The 16,581-nt window shown below is 38.4% G+C and overlaps 1 long non-coding RNA gene and 1 pseudogene across 1 annotated transcript; both read right to left on the reverse strand.

The window, feature by feature from the left end:
- Nucleotides 1-2,761: 2,761 nt before the first annotated feature.
- LOC107002736 lies at nucleotides 2,762-5,737 on the reverse strand. The gene is made up of 2 exons (XR_001454553.2): nucleotides 5,198-5,737; nucleotides 2,762-3,184 (listed from the first exon to the last, which is right to left on the reverse strand). It is a non-coding gene; the product is annotated as an uncharacterized LOC107002736 (long non-coding RNA).
- A 10,243-nt stretch (nucleotides 5,738-15,980) lies between these two features.
- LOC114074432 lies at nucleotides 15,981-16,566 on the reverse strand (annotated as a pseudogene).
- Nucleotides 16,567-16,581: the final 15 nt, after the last annotated feature.

Raw genomic sequence — 16,581 nt, forward strand, 5'->3', positions numbered from 1 at the left:
GTTGGGTCTTATTGTGACTAGTAATGAGTATGGGATGTTGACTAGATTATTGAAGTTTAAATTGAATGTATTCCATGGTTCTGAGAGTGAGGACGGTTATGAGTTCGTCCTAGATCGTTATGAGAGGCTTCGTAAGTTGGGAATTTCCCGTCAGCACCGCACGTAGTTTGTGACCTTTCAAATTCAAGGTGAGGCTAAGTAGTGGTGGAGAGCTTATGTGGAATGCAAATCAAAAGTTTTATCTCCACTTATTTGGACTCAGTTTCATACTTTGTGTTTGGAAAAGTATGTGCCCGGAATCACGAGAGATCGAAAGAAGGATGAGTTCAGGGCTATGGAGCAAGGTGGTATGACTATGGATGCTTATGAGGCAAAGTTTCATGCTTTCTCTAGATATGCTAGACAATTGGTGAGTACTGAGGAAGAGAGGATTTGTTTATTTTTTAAGGGACTAAATTCTGAGTTTCATGTATTGTCTGTTCATATGACCTCAATGAAGTGACAGATTTTGTGAAGAAAGTGGAGGCGGTGAAGCGAGATGGTCAGGATAAGGCGTTGTCTAATAAATCCAAGAATTCAGGCAACTTTAATGGTTCTTACTCTAGAAGTTTAGGGAGGCCGACACTTGCATCCCGAACAATTCAGTCTGACATGCCCGCTTCCACAAGTAATTACTACGAAACTCTATATAAGAATTTAATTCAGGATAACCAGAAAGTCGCACCTCCGACGGCAACAACATTGGAGAACCTGGGCATATAAGGAGAGATTGTCCCCATCTGCGCATGATAGATTTCGCACAACAGCATACTAGATCTATAGTACTCGGGGGAATGGTAATAATGATCAAGGGCATTCACAAGGTGGGCAAGGAGAAAATCACCGATGTCACGGCGGTAGAGGAATTGGTAACCCAGTCAGAGGTATAGTGGAGCTAGGAAGGGAAGTTTCCCATCATGATGATAGGGCTCGGTGCTATGCCTTTCAGGGAAAAACCGACGGAGAGGCATCTGACGTAGTGACCACGTGTACTATTCTTGTATGTGACCAGAAAGCTAATGTTATTTGATCCAGGTTCCACTTATATCAATATTTTCACCCCAATTGGAAAGTTTGTCATAGACACTCATGTTTATTGTTTTGTCCTATTTTGTTTATGGTTTTTAGACTTGGGAAGATTTAGTGATTTTGGATATGACTGACTTTGATATAATCTTAGGAATTACTTGGTTGTCCCCCTATTATGTGGTGCATAATGGTAATCCTAAGTTTGTAACTCTAGAAATTCCCTAACGGGAAAAGTTTGAGTTGGAAGGAGTGTACATGCTAAGATCATATCCTCCATTCGGGCTGGGGATCTGGTTAGGCGAGGTTGTTTGGCCTATTTGGAACATATTCGGGATGTTAACATTGAGTCTCCTTCTATAAAGTCTATTCTTGTAGTATCAGAATTTAGAGAAGTGTGTCCTACTAATTTTCTTGGTATGCCTCCGGATAGACACAGATTTCTGCATTGATTTGGAACATGGTACCCACCCCATTTCTATCCCTCCATATTGCATGGCTCCAACAGAATTAACAAAGCTTAAGGCCTAAATCCAAGAACTTCTTGATAAAGGATTCATTCATCCTAGTGATATACAATGGGGTGATTCGGTACTGTTTGTTAATAAAAAGGATGGTAGTATGAGGATATGTACAGATTACCGACAATTGAATAGTGTCACCATTCAAAAGTACCCATTGCCTCAAATAGATGATCTGATTGAAAAATTGCAAGGTGCATCAGTTTTCTCAAAGATTGACCTAAGGTCTGGTAACTATCAATTAAATATTAGGCCTGAGGATATGCCCAAGACAGCATTTAGAACCCGCTATGGGAACTACAAATTTCTAGATATGTCATTTGGGTTGACTAATGTGCTTGTAGCTTTTATGAGTCCAATGAATGTTGTGTGCAAACCATCTCTTGATTCTTTTGTTATAGTCTTTATTGATGACATTTTGTTCAATTCGAAAAGTGAGGAGGAGCATGCCGACTGTTACGACATGATTTCAAAAACTAAAAGGTTTTGAAGCCATTGTTGAAAAAAATCAATAATTTTGGAAAGTACCCACTTAATTTTTTAAGGAAAATTAAGAGAACCATTCAAAAGAATAATTTTGAAAGAAAACATTTAAACAACAAAATCAGAGTCAGGTAAGGATTCAAATAATTTTCTAAGGAAAGGTTTAGGCATCATAGAAAATCCGCTAACACGCGGTTTACCAACGAATTTAAAAATTTGGCTATTTTAAAAAAAACATTTAGATTACTTGAAAAATCTTATTTATTTATATTTAAAAAAAAAAAACAAATTACTGAAGTTTTTTTGTTGAAAACTTAGTTAAAAATATCTTGATACGTCCAAAATCTCAAGGATAGACCTAACTTGGAACAAAATCCATAGTTGAGCTTTGAATCGTTTAATTCATTTAGACTCATAAATATGGAATAAACAACCTTGTTTAACAACTATGAAAGGATATAGAAAATCCTCAAGTCATTCATACAATGTCTTAGATTAAATTAAAAGACAACTAATTTATTTTAGAAACTTGACAATTTTATCCTATTCAAAAATTTGAACTAAATAGTTGGTTCAAACTCAAGAACATGGATTCAAAGCTTTTCAATAACTATAATAGAACATGAAGAGTTCTTAAGTTATTCTAATAAGCTTAAGTGATCTAACTTAAAATGGGTTTCGAAAACTTAAAGTAAACAAATGACGAAATAGAATAGCCATTCGAAAACCTCCAAAGGATTAATCTAAGTTAATCGAAGAAAATGTTAGCATTTCCAAACAAAAACAAATTAAGAACATATAACCAAGATAATAAATAGTGAGGATCTAGGCCCTTGGCCTAAATACTCTTTGTTGCTGCCACGATCAAATTGAACTCCAAAATCTAAAGAAAATATTCCCATTTTTGTCAGTTGTGAATGCTGCAACCTGTTATTGTATGAATTAGATTCATTATAGTTCAAAATTCCCAATTTTGATCCCTTTGGGACTGCTGCTACTTTGCTACTAAATTGCTGCCTTGGGATTTTAACCGAATAATATTATCTCCATCTCCAAACTTTGAAGGAGGTTGACACAAGAAGAGGAATGTTCCAGGGATGGGAGTCCAATTTGGACTTGAACAAGAGAGTTCATGCATAAGAATGAATAAGAAAAAAATAATTAGCAAGCATATATGAACTACCAAAGAAAACATAACGAATTAAAGTTATTGTCAAATTAACCAAACAGGAAACACATGGTCATTAATTAGCCCTAGCTTTCAAAACTTAAGTATGGCAAACTGGACAAAATATATTTTAAAAAAACAAGGAAAAACTAACTCAATAAACAAGTCATCGAAAAAATAAAACAAAAAATAAAATAATTGGGGGATCATTACAGAGAACATAAAGCCAAAGCATTCAATAATAAACATCACATATGAACCTTCTTAAGCAACACACAAGACAAATAAAACTATTTTGAGAAATGAAGGAAACTTAGAAATCAATTAAACATACCCAAAAGCTTTATGTTAACTTAAACAGGATTATAGTATTCTAATCTACATCAAAACATACAAAAACATTGAAACAAGCAGACAACTCTTGCTCTTCTTATATGTATCTAATACGACAGAACAATAAATACTAATAAAAGCAAAGCACAAAGATAGGAGAAGTTGCTAAAGAGAGAAAGTAAAACACCAGCCTTGTGTCTAATTAAACAGATTCATGTTTCAATCCGACATTGTTAGCCATAAATTACTCGCCTCAAACTTGTAAAATTACCACACTTTACTTCATTTTAACAAAGAGTAAATAACCAGCATAATTAACAACGTACCAACATATGTTATCACTTAGCTGCATAATTGACTTATACTAACTCCAGGTAAACTAAACATAACAGCACTTCAAAAGCTGTACTTGGAAGAAATAATTGTAAGGCTCACATGCTCTACCATTTCGGAAATTGAGAAAATCAACAAAAAGATCACAAGCAGTACAGCAACACATGACCTTTGAGCTCTCAAATAACGACAAATTTAAATGAGTAACCAGCAATTAGGATGAATTCCAAACCGAGCCAATACACGCAATTTAGGATCTATAGCTCGAAGGAGTGACATGAGGATAGAAGGAATTTAGGAGCAACTAAAGAGAAGTCTAGAGATCCACTAATCCTAGGATCAACTCATAACTCCTGAAAGAATAAGATCCTTAACAGGATAAACAACGGCAACAATGGCAATAGACACTTGATGATACATAATAAACTGTTACAAATAAAGATGGTGAAACTTATAGTCTAGCAAGGCAATAAAATTGAGCTTACCAAGCAATCAAATTGAGCTTACCAAAACCTTTGAACTTCATTAATCAAAAAAACATGATAGAGACACAAAATACTAATTATGAACTCAAATATATTCTTACATATGCGTTCTTAGTAAAATAAACAACTAATAATTCTAAAAGGGGACTTGAAGGCTAACTGTTAAAACTAATTCAATAATATAAAGGGAAAAATGAAACCAGTAGTAAAACTAATAACCATTAAATCATACAAATTACCATAACTCTTGAAAGCAACAAATGGATACCAAACATTAAGAAGTCAAACACTTGAACAACAACAAGAATGAACAACAAAACTTTAAGTTAAAAGGGATAAAAGAGGGGGGGCATGAGTTGTAACAGTAGACCTTAGATACACATGAAGCCACATATCTACAAAATGCGCAAGAGAATACAAATTGTAGACCATCTCAGAGGCAAATGTATGATGAAACTTTAACTCCTAAGATGTACAACATATGTTTAGACTAAACTGATTGCATAAAGAATTAGGAATTTGCCAATGTGACACCGAAATCATAAGGAACAGTCGAACGTGAGTGAAGCTAATACTATTCCAGCCAAATCTCGGACATAAACAAATATTATTTAAATTTTCCCACAATATACAAATTCTAAAGGCTGGTGACACAAGATATAGAAAGAAATCACATATTAGACACAGTTAAACACATAAAGGTAGTAGAAACTACTTATGAAAACAAAGAACCGAAAATAATGAAAGCTAAGGACACATAAAAATAAAAGTAGAGATTAAAAGGAAAGAAAGTTAAAGAAAGAATTTACCTCTTTCCGCAGCGAACCGGACGACAAGTTTAACCGAGACGATTCCACCACCCCTCTAAACTCAAACAATCACAAAAAGGTTTTAAAAATATTAAACTATGGAACCAAGAATTTCCAAAATTTTATGGGTACTCTTTGGTCTCCGAAAATCCTCTCCTGAAACAGCGAATGAAGAGGGTTTATATAGAAACCCAAAAATTCCCAAAAATCTGAGAACAAACAATGTGGGATTTTTGAGAATTTTCAAAATCCCTTAAAAGATAGGGATTTCCCATTGGTTAGTGTAAAAATTTGAATGGTGAGGCGTTGATTTTGAGTGAAGGACGATCTAGGCACGAGATCTCAACATCTCACCTCTCCAATGGTCTTCGTAGGAAGAGAGAATGGAGGATGCATCGGGTGACTGCAGGGATTTCCGGGTTTCATCTGAGTTTCAGACGCGAGAGAGGACAAAGATCGTGCAACTCGGGTGGGTTGATTTTTGGTATTGTTGTATGCTGTTGGTACTTAGAATTTTATGTTTTCGAATAGGTTATTTGACAAGTTGGGCTGCTGAGAATTATATATATTGGGCTGATGATGGGTTTGGAATTGGTTTAAATTGGGCATGAATTGATTTTAAAGAGATTAAAGTCAAAGAAATGGCCTCAGTCCCTTTGGTATAAAACAACTTAATTTATCCAACTAATTATTGAGTTTTTTTAACTCCGACAATATAAAACAATCATCTTGACATAAGATCTTATTTATTTTTAAAATCAAAACCATATCTTAGTTAAAACACCATCTTAGAAAAACGATTTTCTAAATGTTTATTGAAAGCTATATAAATACATATATTTCAAGTATATAGAGATATATTTTATAGGAAAAAAGGAAAATCGCATTGAAAATGATTTCTAAAGTATTTTTTATTTTCTTTTTTTTTCATAATGATCACTTCAAATTGTTTAAAGTTGGAGAAGCTTGAAAATTAATTAAATTGTGGAGAACCAAAATCGGGTGTCAACAACTATCCCTCGTTTGCTTAGGACCGATGAAAGAGATTTGAGGCAAGCGAAATTGACGAATCCAATTTTGTCCGACCAATAATTCATCTCTTCTAAATGGTGAAAAGTAAAGAATCTAACAAATGATGGTCGGACTCTGGTATTGAGTTTCCTATCTCAAGTCATATGAGAATTCAGGCCACCAGTAGTTCGAGAGACGCTTGATTTAAGCACGATTTTAAAATAATGCCAACGTCATTTCGATGTCGAAGTATGGAGAGATTGAAAAGCTCAAGAATGGAGTGATAATAGAATTGTTGGGGTACAGTCGAGTTTTCATCATCGAGTCCGCCTACATATCCCTAAACTTAGGGAATCATACTTCTTGTAGTTCGACTCAATCGTTTGACAAGGAAATCTTGTATGCATATTTAACCTTTAGCTTAAGGATAAGTGACAAATTAATTAAGCGCAGAAAAAAGTCTTGCAAACATCTCAATTATGAATGTGCGGCCCTTCGTACCCATAGGTAAGAACTTGCATGTGCATAACTTCCAAAGCTTTAGGTGTATTATCATTCAAATTTGAAAAATTGCCTCCAGTGAGGTTGAAAATTTCATTAAAGGCGAAAACAAAACTACTAAAACCATGAAAATACCCACATGCCTAGGATATGGATATGGTTTGGTTATGGTGGAAGTCGTTCTTCAACTCGCGTCCCAAGAGTTTGATATTTCTCTTTCGACTATGTCCCAATTCGCTGCTAAGAAAAAGTTTTACGTTGTGCTGCGTCTTATTTTGGTATAGTCCACTTTGTGTATTACGAAGTCTGGAAAACAATCGTCTGTAGAAAATGTAACATAAATACAAATGTGATTTGTGCAAACCTGGTTTAGCATGTCAAACTGAAGGAGATGACGATCCAATTTCAAGTGTATTTATCTTGAAGAAAGTGGTGATCCAATATGGTGTGTTAGTTTAAACAAATGTGATGATTCGATAACATTATACACCACATCTCTTTTTAAGAAGGTGACTTCAAATGCGTACTTTAAGGGAAGTAACACTCTGGTAAAATTTGACGTGTCATGTTGAAGGAAGTGACTCTCCAATAAAAATTTAACGTGTCACATTGAAGGAAGTGACGCTCCAATAATAATTTCAATGTGTTACATTTAAGGAAATGACTTTCTTATAAAATAATGTGTCACGTTGAAGGATGTGACTCTCCAATAATAATTTAATGTGTCACGTTGAAGATAGTGACGCTCCAATAATAATTAACATGTCACGTTAAAGGAAGTGATGCTCCAATAATAATTTTAACGTGTCACGTTGAAGGAAGTGACGCTCCAATAATAATTTTAACGTGTCATGTTGAAGGAAGTGACGCTTTAATAATAATTTTAACATGTCACGCTGAAGGAAGTGACGCTCCAATAATAATTTTAACGTGTCACGTTGAAGGAAGTGACGCTCCAATAACAAATTAATGTGTCACATTGAAGGAAATGACTCTCTAATAATAATTTAATGTGTCACGTGAAGAAAGTGACTCTCTAATAATAATTTAACATGTCACTTTGAAGGAAGTGACGCTCCAATAATGATTTAACGTGTCATGTTTAAGGAAGTGACTTGCAATAGTAAGTTAGCGTGTTATGTTGAAGGAAGTGACGCTCCAATAATGATTTAACGTGTCACATTGAAGGAAAAGACTTTCCAATAATAAGTTAGCATGTCAAGTTGAAGGAAGTGACACTCCAATGACAATACCCTATGATAAAGAACATCTCTGGTTGTCATTAAAACTTTGTCTTCCCTGAGCTCATTGAAAATTTGTTAGAAAGAACAAATAAATTAATAAATGTCAAGACTTTTGAATGAGTCATGATGACCTGGTAACCATAGAGAACTGGGGATTCTGGAAGAACTTTTAACTTTTAAAGGAGGCGTTAAAGATCAACTAGAGATCTCACACGAGATGTGTCCCTACTTTGAATCTGGAATCTCTTGTAAAGAGAAGATTGGTTTGATAAAGGTTATCTTTGAAACTTAAAGTTCAACGAAGATTTTGAGGACTTTAAACGATTTCAAAAACTGCACTTGTTTCCAATCCATGGGTACTTAATTGAAATAATTTGCACAATATGAAGGATGACTGATTCAAAAACATGCATCAGTTTCCTCTGAGGTATGTGGTTTGAAATAGTAGGAAGATCGAATCCTTATATAGGATTGCCTACGTATCTTTCTGTAACAAGAAATTAGGTGTGACGTATTCCAAACATGAAACTTAACAGAATTTAAAGAGAACAAAAAAATTGTCAGAGAAAAGGCGAGGTATAGAGGGCAAGACTTGTTAACGTAAAATAGAGGATAAGAGTAAACTTGTCGAACTGGATCCTCGGTGTTGAGAGTCCTTTCTAATAACATTTTTGTATAAGGACCTGTGTGTGTCCTTTGTCTAGTGAATGTATGGGCTGATCTTTAAAAAATTCTTTGATAGTCTTGGATTCCACTGGATGAAGTATAGAAGAGAAACGAAAATAACGACAAATTTAAACGAATAACCAGCAATTACGATGAATTCCAAACCGAGCCAATACACGCAATTTAGGATCTATAGCTCGAAGGAGTGACAAGAGGATCTACCAAAGAGAAGTCTAGAGCTCAACTAATCCTAGGATCAACTCATGACTCTCGAAAGAATAAGATCCTTAGCAGGACAAACAACGGCAACAATGGCAATAGACACTTGATGATACATAACAAACTAGTACAAATAAAGATGGTGAAACTTATATTAAATCAAGGCAATCAAACTGAGTTTACCAAAACCTTTGAACTTCTTAAATCAAAAAAACATGATAAAGCTAAACCTTTAAACCCAAAAGAAGACACAATATACTAATTATGAACTCAAAATATATTCTTACACATGTATTCTTCGTAAAATAAACAGCTAATAATTCTAAAAGGGGACTTGAAGGCTAACTGTTAAAACTAATTCAATAATATGAAGAGAAAAATGAAACTAGTAGTAAAACTAATAACCATTCATTCATACAGCTTACCATAACTCTTGAAAGCAACAAATGGATACATTAAGAAGTCAAACACTTGAACAACAACAATAATGAATATCAAAACAAAATAGACGATTTGATTTCTTAAACTTAAATAGGTAAAGGGAGAAAAGAAAGGGGGGCATGAGCTATAACAGTAGACCTTAGATGCATATGAAGCCACATATCTACAAAATGTGAAAGAGAATACAAATTGCAGACCATCTCAGAGGCAAATTTATGATGAAAATTTAACTCCTAAGTTGTACAACATATGTTTTGACTAAATTGATTGCTCAAATAATTAGGAATTTGCCAATGTGACACCAAAATCACAAGGAACGGTCGAACATGAGTGAAGCTAATACTATTCCAGGCAAAACTCGAATATCAACAAATATTATTTAAATTTTCCCACAATATACAAATTCTAAAGGCTGGTGACACAAGATATAGAAAGAAATCACATCTTAGACACAGTTAAACACATGAAGGTAGTAGAAAGAAATCACATCTTAGACATAGTTAAACACATGAAGGTAGTAAGAGTTCCCCCTTTTTCTTGGATAGTCCTCACATCAACTAGGTGTGGTTCTTTCTTTCTTCTTGGATCCTAGACCCTATTTTGTGTGACATTCCATCTCATTATCAATATCCACTTGGAGACAAGCATACACCCCAATATTTACTTTTTAAGCCTTGCTTAAAACTCATGTCTCGTGGAAGGATGTCCTTGACAATCAATCCATGTGAAAGTGATTCTATCACTTTCAACTTTCAAGCATTTATAAGGTAGGTTAGGCACGTATAGGACCACAATTCTACCTATTAGACCTGTATTTCATTTAGACTTTACTCTCAAAGCCTTAGCTTCAATAGTTAATCACATTAGCTTCACTCTAAAGTCCTATTATTATGATCACAATCCTTACCCTCAAGGTTCTTTCTTGATCTCTTCATTATACCTAGGTTTCAAGGTATTCTGATCACATTTTTTACTACTAGGCGATTCTAGTCACAATTGATCATAAAGGTTCAATTCTAACTTTACAAGTCAAGATCAATCATATTCAAAATGGTCTAGTTCAATTCATGATTATATGTTCCTAAATTTGAACAGTTACTACACGTGACATTGATTTAGGAAGATCACCTATGAGCCTTCAATTTCACCTCTAATGAAATAAACCCACAAATATCACATTCATCAATTTACACTAGGGTTTACCATAGAAATCATATAAATTCATCATTTTATTATAATTCAATTCTTATACAATCATAATTAGATATATCCACTAGATTGGAATCATATCCAAACCTTACCCACTATGTAAGAAGAACCATAGCTAGAATTGGGTTGTTGACTTCACAATTGGGGGAAACTAAAGGGTATCTATGGGGGAAATAACACATAGATGATTAAGCTCAGATACCTTAATTAAAATCCCTAATTAAGCTTGAAACAATGGATGAAAAGAGAGAATTATTTGGAGAGTTTCTTTTTCACTTCTAGAGAGAGAATTATTTGGAGAATACTTGGGGTTCTTAGATGAATGAGTTTTATGATCTAAGTTAGGGGAATATTAAATATTTAAAGGCAACTAACAAATAACTAACTAACCTACCTACCCTAACCCCTAATTAACTAGTAACTTAACCCCCAAACCCCTAACACAAAACTAAAAACTTAAAATGTTCCCCCACCTATAACTCCACCATCTACGGATCATGGGTGGAGTGACGGGGCGTACTGAACCTCCGTAGGAGCTGGTTCAGAGGCACAACTTGCAGCTCAGTAAAAGCCTTGACCCACAACCCCCACCTACAGGGTGCGGGTCCACCTACGGCCAGTATGTGGCCAAGCGTAGGTGCTATCTTTTTTTACAACTTTTTGGGCTATTCTGAGGCACTCCTCAACGACCAGCTGGGTGTTTATTGGGGGGAGGTGATACGCTCAAACTTACTTCTCAAATAAGAAGTAAAGCGGTCGTGTCAAGTAAATAACCCAACTAGTGAGGTTGGGATCGTTCCCACGAGGAAAATAGTTTAGACTTAACTTCAACTTGTTATTACTATTGTTTGGTCAATGACTTCCTTGGAAAGTAAAAACAATAAAAAGGGGGGTTTCTAATTCTAAATGAGTGAAAATAAATAACGCAATTGAAAGAGACACTTAACAGCTTTGAATGTTGGATTTTAATCAATTAATCAAAGTAACTAGGGTTTACGTGTTCCCCACAGGTTCATAACTTGATAATTCTAACTATAACAATTCTTTCCTAGTATCTTGCATGCAAAGTGATAAGTTATGTATTCCTAAATCCTTGGTCCGGCATCTAGAAAATCTCACTCCGCACCTTGGTCCGGCTACGTGTGTTGCTTTCCTAACCCTTATCTTTACCTCATATTAAGCATCGTATTCGATATTTGACTAAGTTATTACCTCGTACCAATCAATACTAGCCTATTAGATAGTCTACACTAAATCTATGTTAATAATTCTTTTCCTATTATCTACCTCCTTGGTCCGGCAAGTAGCATTAAGGCGAGTTCTAACGTTGATCATCCGTTAAAAAGACTTCTAAGCGAAAGAATTATTAATACATGCAAGACACTATTCTAGAATTGTTATTTTAGCTAGGGTTTATCTCATTATTTGCCTATGGTTCCCACAACCCTAGTTATGGAGTTTAGTTACTCATAGCCATAAACACAATATTCAAATATATTAAATAAGAATTCATGTACTTACTTCAATGAGAAAGAATAAAATCCAAAAGATTGCTTGATTAATCACCAAAAATCACTTGCAAGAATTCTCAAAGTAATCAATAATCTCACGAAAAGTCTAATGATTATCAAGAATCTCACAATACAATGTTTACCAATACGGAGTTTTAACAATCTAAGAGTCTAACTATCAGGTGTCTAACCTCAAAAACGAGGTTTTTCGAACTATTTATAAAAAAACAAAAACCTAATTAAACAAGAATTCTAATTGCTGGAAATCTGCCAAAACGCGGCTGGGTCGACGGACCTCGCGACGGATCGTCGTGGTCACGACGGACCATCATGGACTCCGTCTTCCCATACTTGGCAATTTCTTCTGCTGCTATCTTCATTCCCCTCAACGGCAAGTATGACGGACCGTCATAGGCACAACGGTCCGTCGAGGGTCTTCGTTTCAAAACACTTCAACTCTTGGAATCGGGGTCTTCGTTTCAAAACACTTCAACTCTTGGAATCTGGGTACTGGGATCACTTCTCTGAACTTCCTGACGAACCTGCAGGACGGACCGTCATAGCCATGACGGACCGTCACAAGCTACGTAACCCCACACTTGGTCAGACTTCCCCATCTTCCTTCAGCAGCTGCACTACGTTGCCACCTACGGACCGTCACAAGCACGACGGACCGTCATAAGCTCCGTAGGTGGTCTCTTCTGCATTTTTCCGCTCAAAATCTCCGCATTCAGCTTTGGACAGATTTCCTGCAAAACAAAGAGAAACTTATATCAAAATTAGCACAAAAAGGCTTTCGGACACACTAAACTTAAGGAAAAAGTATTAATTATACCGTGAAACCACGGTATATCAACACCCTCAACTTAAATTCGTTGTTTGTCCTCAAGCGACGCACTATGACTCACTACACAATCTTTGTACAATAGTATCCATGTTTTATCCTTTGCAATCATTTGGCTATCAATCCCGATTAATCTCATCAAATCTATGCATGCTATCACTATTAGGCTTGAATTTTTGTGGGATCAGAACATGACACAGACTCACCATGCATTAACACCTATCCTCTTCAATTTCTCACCGAGGTGCTAACAATTCTGGTATTGCAACTAATGTCCTCACTTTAGAACAAAATCCTCATTTTTCACACAATGATTTCAGTTTGAGTATAAGGATTACTTTTCAACACTCGCTCTCAGAACAAAGTCACACTCATTCATACCTATTGCCATAAGCTTGCCCTTATTTTCACTGCCTTAAGTTCGCTATACAACCCTTAGGATCACGATAGGACTTTCTTAGCTTGTAACATAGGCTCAGGGTCAGGTAGGGTATATTTAGGTATACTTTAGTGACTTTTTTTTCCCTCCTTGACATATCGGCTAAACCTTCCACTTTCTATCACTTTATCTCGCCCAGTTTCTCCTATTCTTCCACCTTGCTATTTTCCCTTCTTTCTTCATTTGTGTAAGTGACTCTTTTTCTTTTTTTTTTCTTTAACAATTTTTTTCTTGTATATTTCTCTTTTTCTTTACTTTTCTTTCAACGAGTCCTTGAGTCACTTTACTTTTGTTCTTTCTCTCTCTTTGTTCTTTCAACCCTAGTTTCCAGAGCATTCCTCAAAACAGCCACCCTCAACTCATGGTTTTGCCATGAGTCAAGGTACACAATACCCTAAGTTGGGTCAGGGCCATAACAAAGGTTGTTTATGCATTAGCCACCCTCAACTTATGCTTTTGGCATAAGCTGAGGTGCACATGTCCAAGGAGGGACCAGGGCCAACATATTGTTCCCAGAAAAGATCAGTTGGGGTGAAAAAGAAAGGTCTAATTATAAGCTCAGATTATTTGGATCAAAGAAGGATAAATTTCATTTGGTTTCTTTTATTTAGGCTAGAAATGGGCTATATTGAATAAGGGCCTATGATCCTTTCCTAATTGTCTATTACAGCTTACTTTTAGCAGGACTAACCAGGCAAGTTCTAGCTCAGTACCAATAGTGGACTATTCAAATTTTCCTCACACTCACTTGACATCTCATCACTATACCAGATTATCAGACACCTAGTTCGAATTTAAGACTTAGGGTAATGCAATGGTGTAACTCTATTTCATGCTTAGAGCCACACAATTATCAGTTACTATGCCTAGTCATGCATCATTTCCAGTTTATCAGGATATCATTTTAGCCATCATGCTCTAGAATTAAACTATGTACAAAAGATATAAACATGCCGGTTCAACAGAAAAAGTAATCAGTCTTTTGGGGAAAAAGAACACAGGCAAGAAAACCCCAAAAGAGGATAGTGAATTGGGCTACTCAGACTTCACCCTAACACTCACTATCCATTTACCCCACCCCCAACAAAAAAGCATGCAATTGTCCCCAATGCATAAAAATGTAAATACTAGAGTGGTAGGTGAAGCAAACCTGTGGCGCAAAGCGCCGTCGATCAGCAAGATGGTGGGTCCGGATCCCCGGAACCCACGTCCTCTGCAATCTGAACACCCTCAGTGGTGTCCTCAGCAACAACCGCACCATCAGTAGTGCCTCCTGCTGTCTCTACAGTGCGGGAGCTAGACGCCCCAGCCGCTAACTGTGATGCTCTGATCTGGTGCGCCTCCTCCTCAGCAAGTGAGGCTCTCCTCGCAGCCTCCATCTCTCGGCGCTCCTTCTTCCTTGCTCGCGCCTCATCCTCTGCTCGACCCCTACGCCTCTTGGCAGTATCTCGAGGGGGAGGTGGTGGAATTTCTGAAGTAGTAAACAGGGCCGCTAGCACGGTGTCCTCAGCAGGCTCGACAGAAGGGGCCTCAGACTCCGGCACCCTCGCCTCTAGGATCGTGTCGATGTCTGCACGAAGACTGTCGACTGCAGCCTGAAGAGTCGACACATCCACCGGAGGGGCTGGTCGGGCTAACACTCTCAACTCAAAGGCGTCCAGACGCTGGTTGACCTCAGCAATCTTCCGCTCTGTAAACTGCTGCATCTTCCTCTCTAGACGCGCTTCAGACTCAGTAATCGACTTCTGCATCCACGGCTGGATATGATGCAGAAGAGTGGCCATTTGTGCCTCTAGTTTTTGGACCCTAGCATGCGGGACCAGTACCGGTAGAGGGGCTGTGCGAGAGCAGCTCGGGGCTGTGCTACTACCCGGGATAGACTCGACTGGGGTAGTGTCAGTGGATGCCTGTGTAGCTGTGCGGGCCTGGGCTACCGTATCCGCAAGATCATCAGCAAGTGGGGGCAGCTCTGGACGGGGCCCTCTGCGTGGAGCCAACTCATTGGCCTCGTCTCTGATGAGGCCGACGTCTACAGTGCCTTGCGGTGTCTTAAGCTGATCTACGTGCCATATGGGCACACCTGCGGACCTGCAAAGGGCAAAGATCATACACGGGAAGGGGTAGGTAGTAGTGACCTTGAATGCCCTCTCGTGCATGACTTCCTGGAGAAGCCATGCGAAGTCCAGCTCGAATCCGGCTATCATCACCGCCATCAACACTGCTCGATCCCAGGTAACGATGTTATAAGCAGCTGTGGGGGAAAGGCAGTGACGGACGAGCAGCCACAAGAACTTTGCTATGAACGTGAGGTTGTCCTTCTTGATGGCCCCCTTTGGCTCAGTGACCCAATCGGCACCCTCTCCATCTACTGATAGGTGCAGGGCCATCCACCTCTTGGTGTTCTCTCTCAGTGCTGGCTCGTGAAAGAACTGTCCATCCTTTACTATCTGCCAGCGGTAGTCAAACTCGGCAGTGATGGGGGTCCGAGTAGCATCTGCACTCTCGCCGTATAGAAACCGGCGGATGGCTGGCAGGGAAATGTCAACCTGCACGCCCCAGACTCGAACCTACTCCAGTGGGGCCTGCTTAGCGGGAGCAGCCCGCCTATCGATCTGTGATTGGAGAATCGCTACGTAGGATGCGTAGAACTCTCGGACCATTTCCTCGCTGTATCGTCCCAACGGAAGTGCTGTCCACTCTAAGCGATGCCTGGTGAAGAGGTTGTGGATATCCGGCATCGTTGGGAGACTCCCTGTAAGTACCCGCCGCTCCAAGGTGAGTGTTCGAGTCATTACTCCTTTATCAGTCAGGAACTTGGCGTCGGAGTAAACTTGAAACTGGCCGTCGACACACCACCGGTTTGGCTGGTCAGAGGCTGGGGTGGGGACCTGAGCTGGTGCGCCGGATGTAGAGTCTGAACTGTCAGCCTCATCAGACGAGGCCGACGCTGCAGCAGTGGCGGGTACGGGAACCTCTGTATAGCCAGAAGCTTCCTCGAACCATGATACTCCTAAGGAGCCAGACGCTCCCTCCTCATTTGTGGCTGACCCAGAGGGTGTGCCGGTCAGTGTGCGCTCCTCATCCGACTGGGAGGCAGTGACTACGCCGGACGCCACCGTCTTGGTTGTGGCTCTGGGAGCACGTGCAGCACGGGAAGGTGTGGAAGTGCCTGGGGGCACATACTCAGGGTCCCGCTCATCATCAGAACCGATGATCAAGCGTGTAGACGGGGCAACAGACTTTGATCGCCCGCGTGCGTAGGTTCGGTCTTGCTTGGGTGCCATAGTAGATAGTACCTG

Source organism: Solanum pennellii, chromosome 10 (genome assembly GCF_001406875.1).
Source record: "Solanum pennellii chromosome 10, SPENNV200".
Lineage (NCBI taxonomy): Eukaryota > Viridiplantae > Streptophyta > Magnoliopsida > Solanales > Solanaceae > Solanum > Solanum pennellii.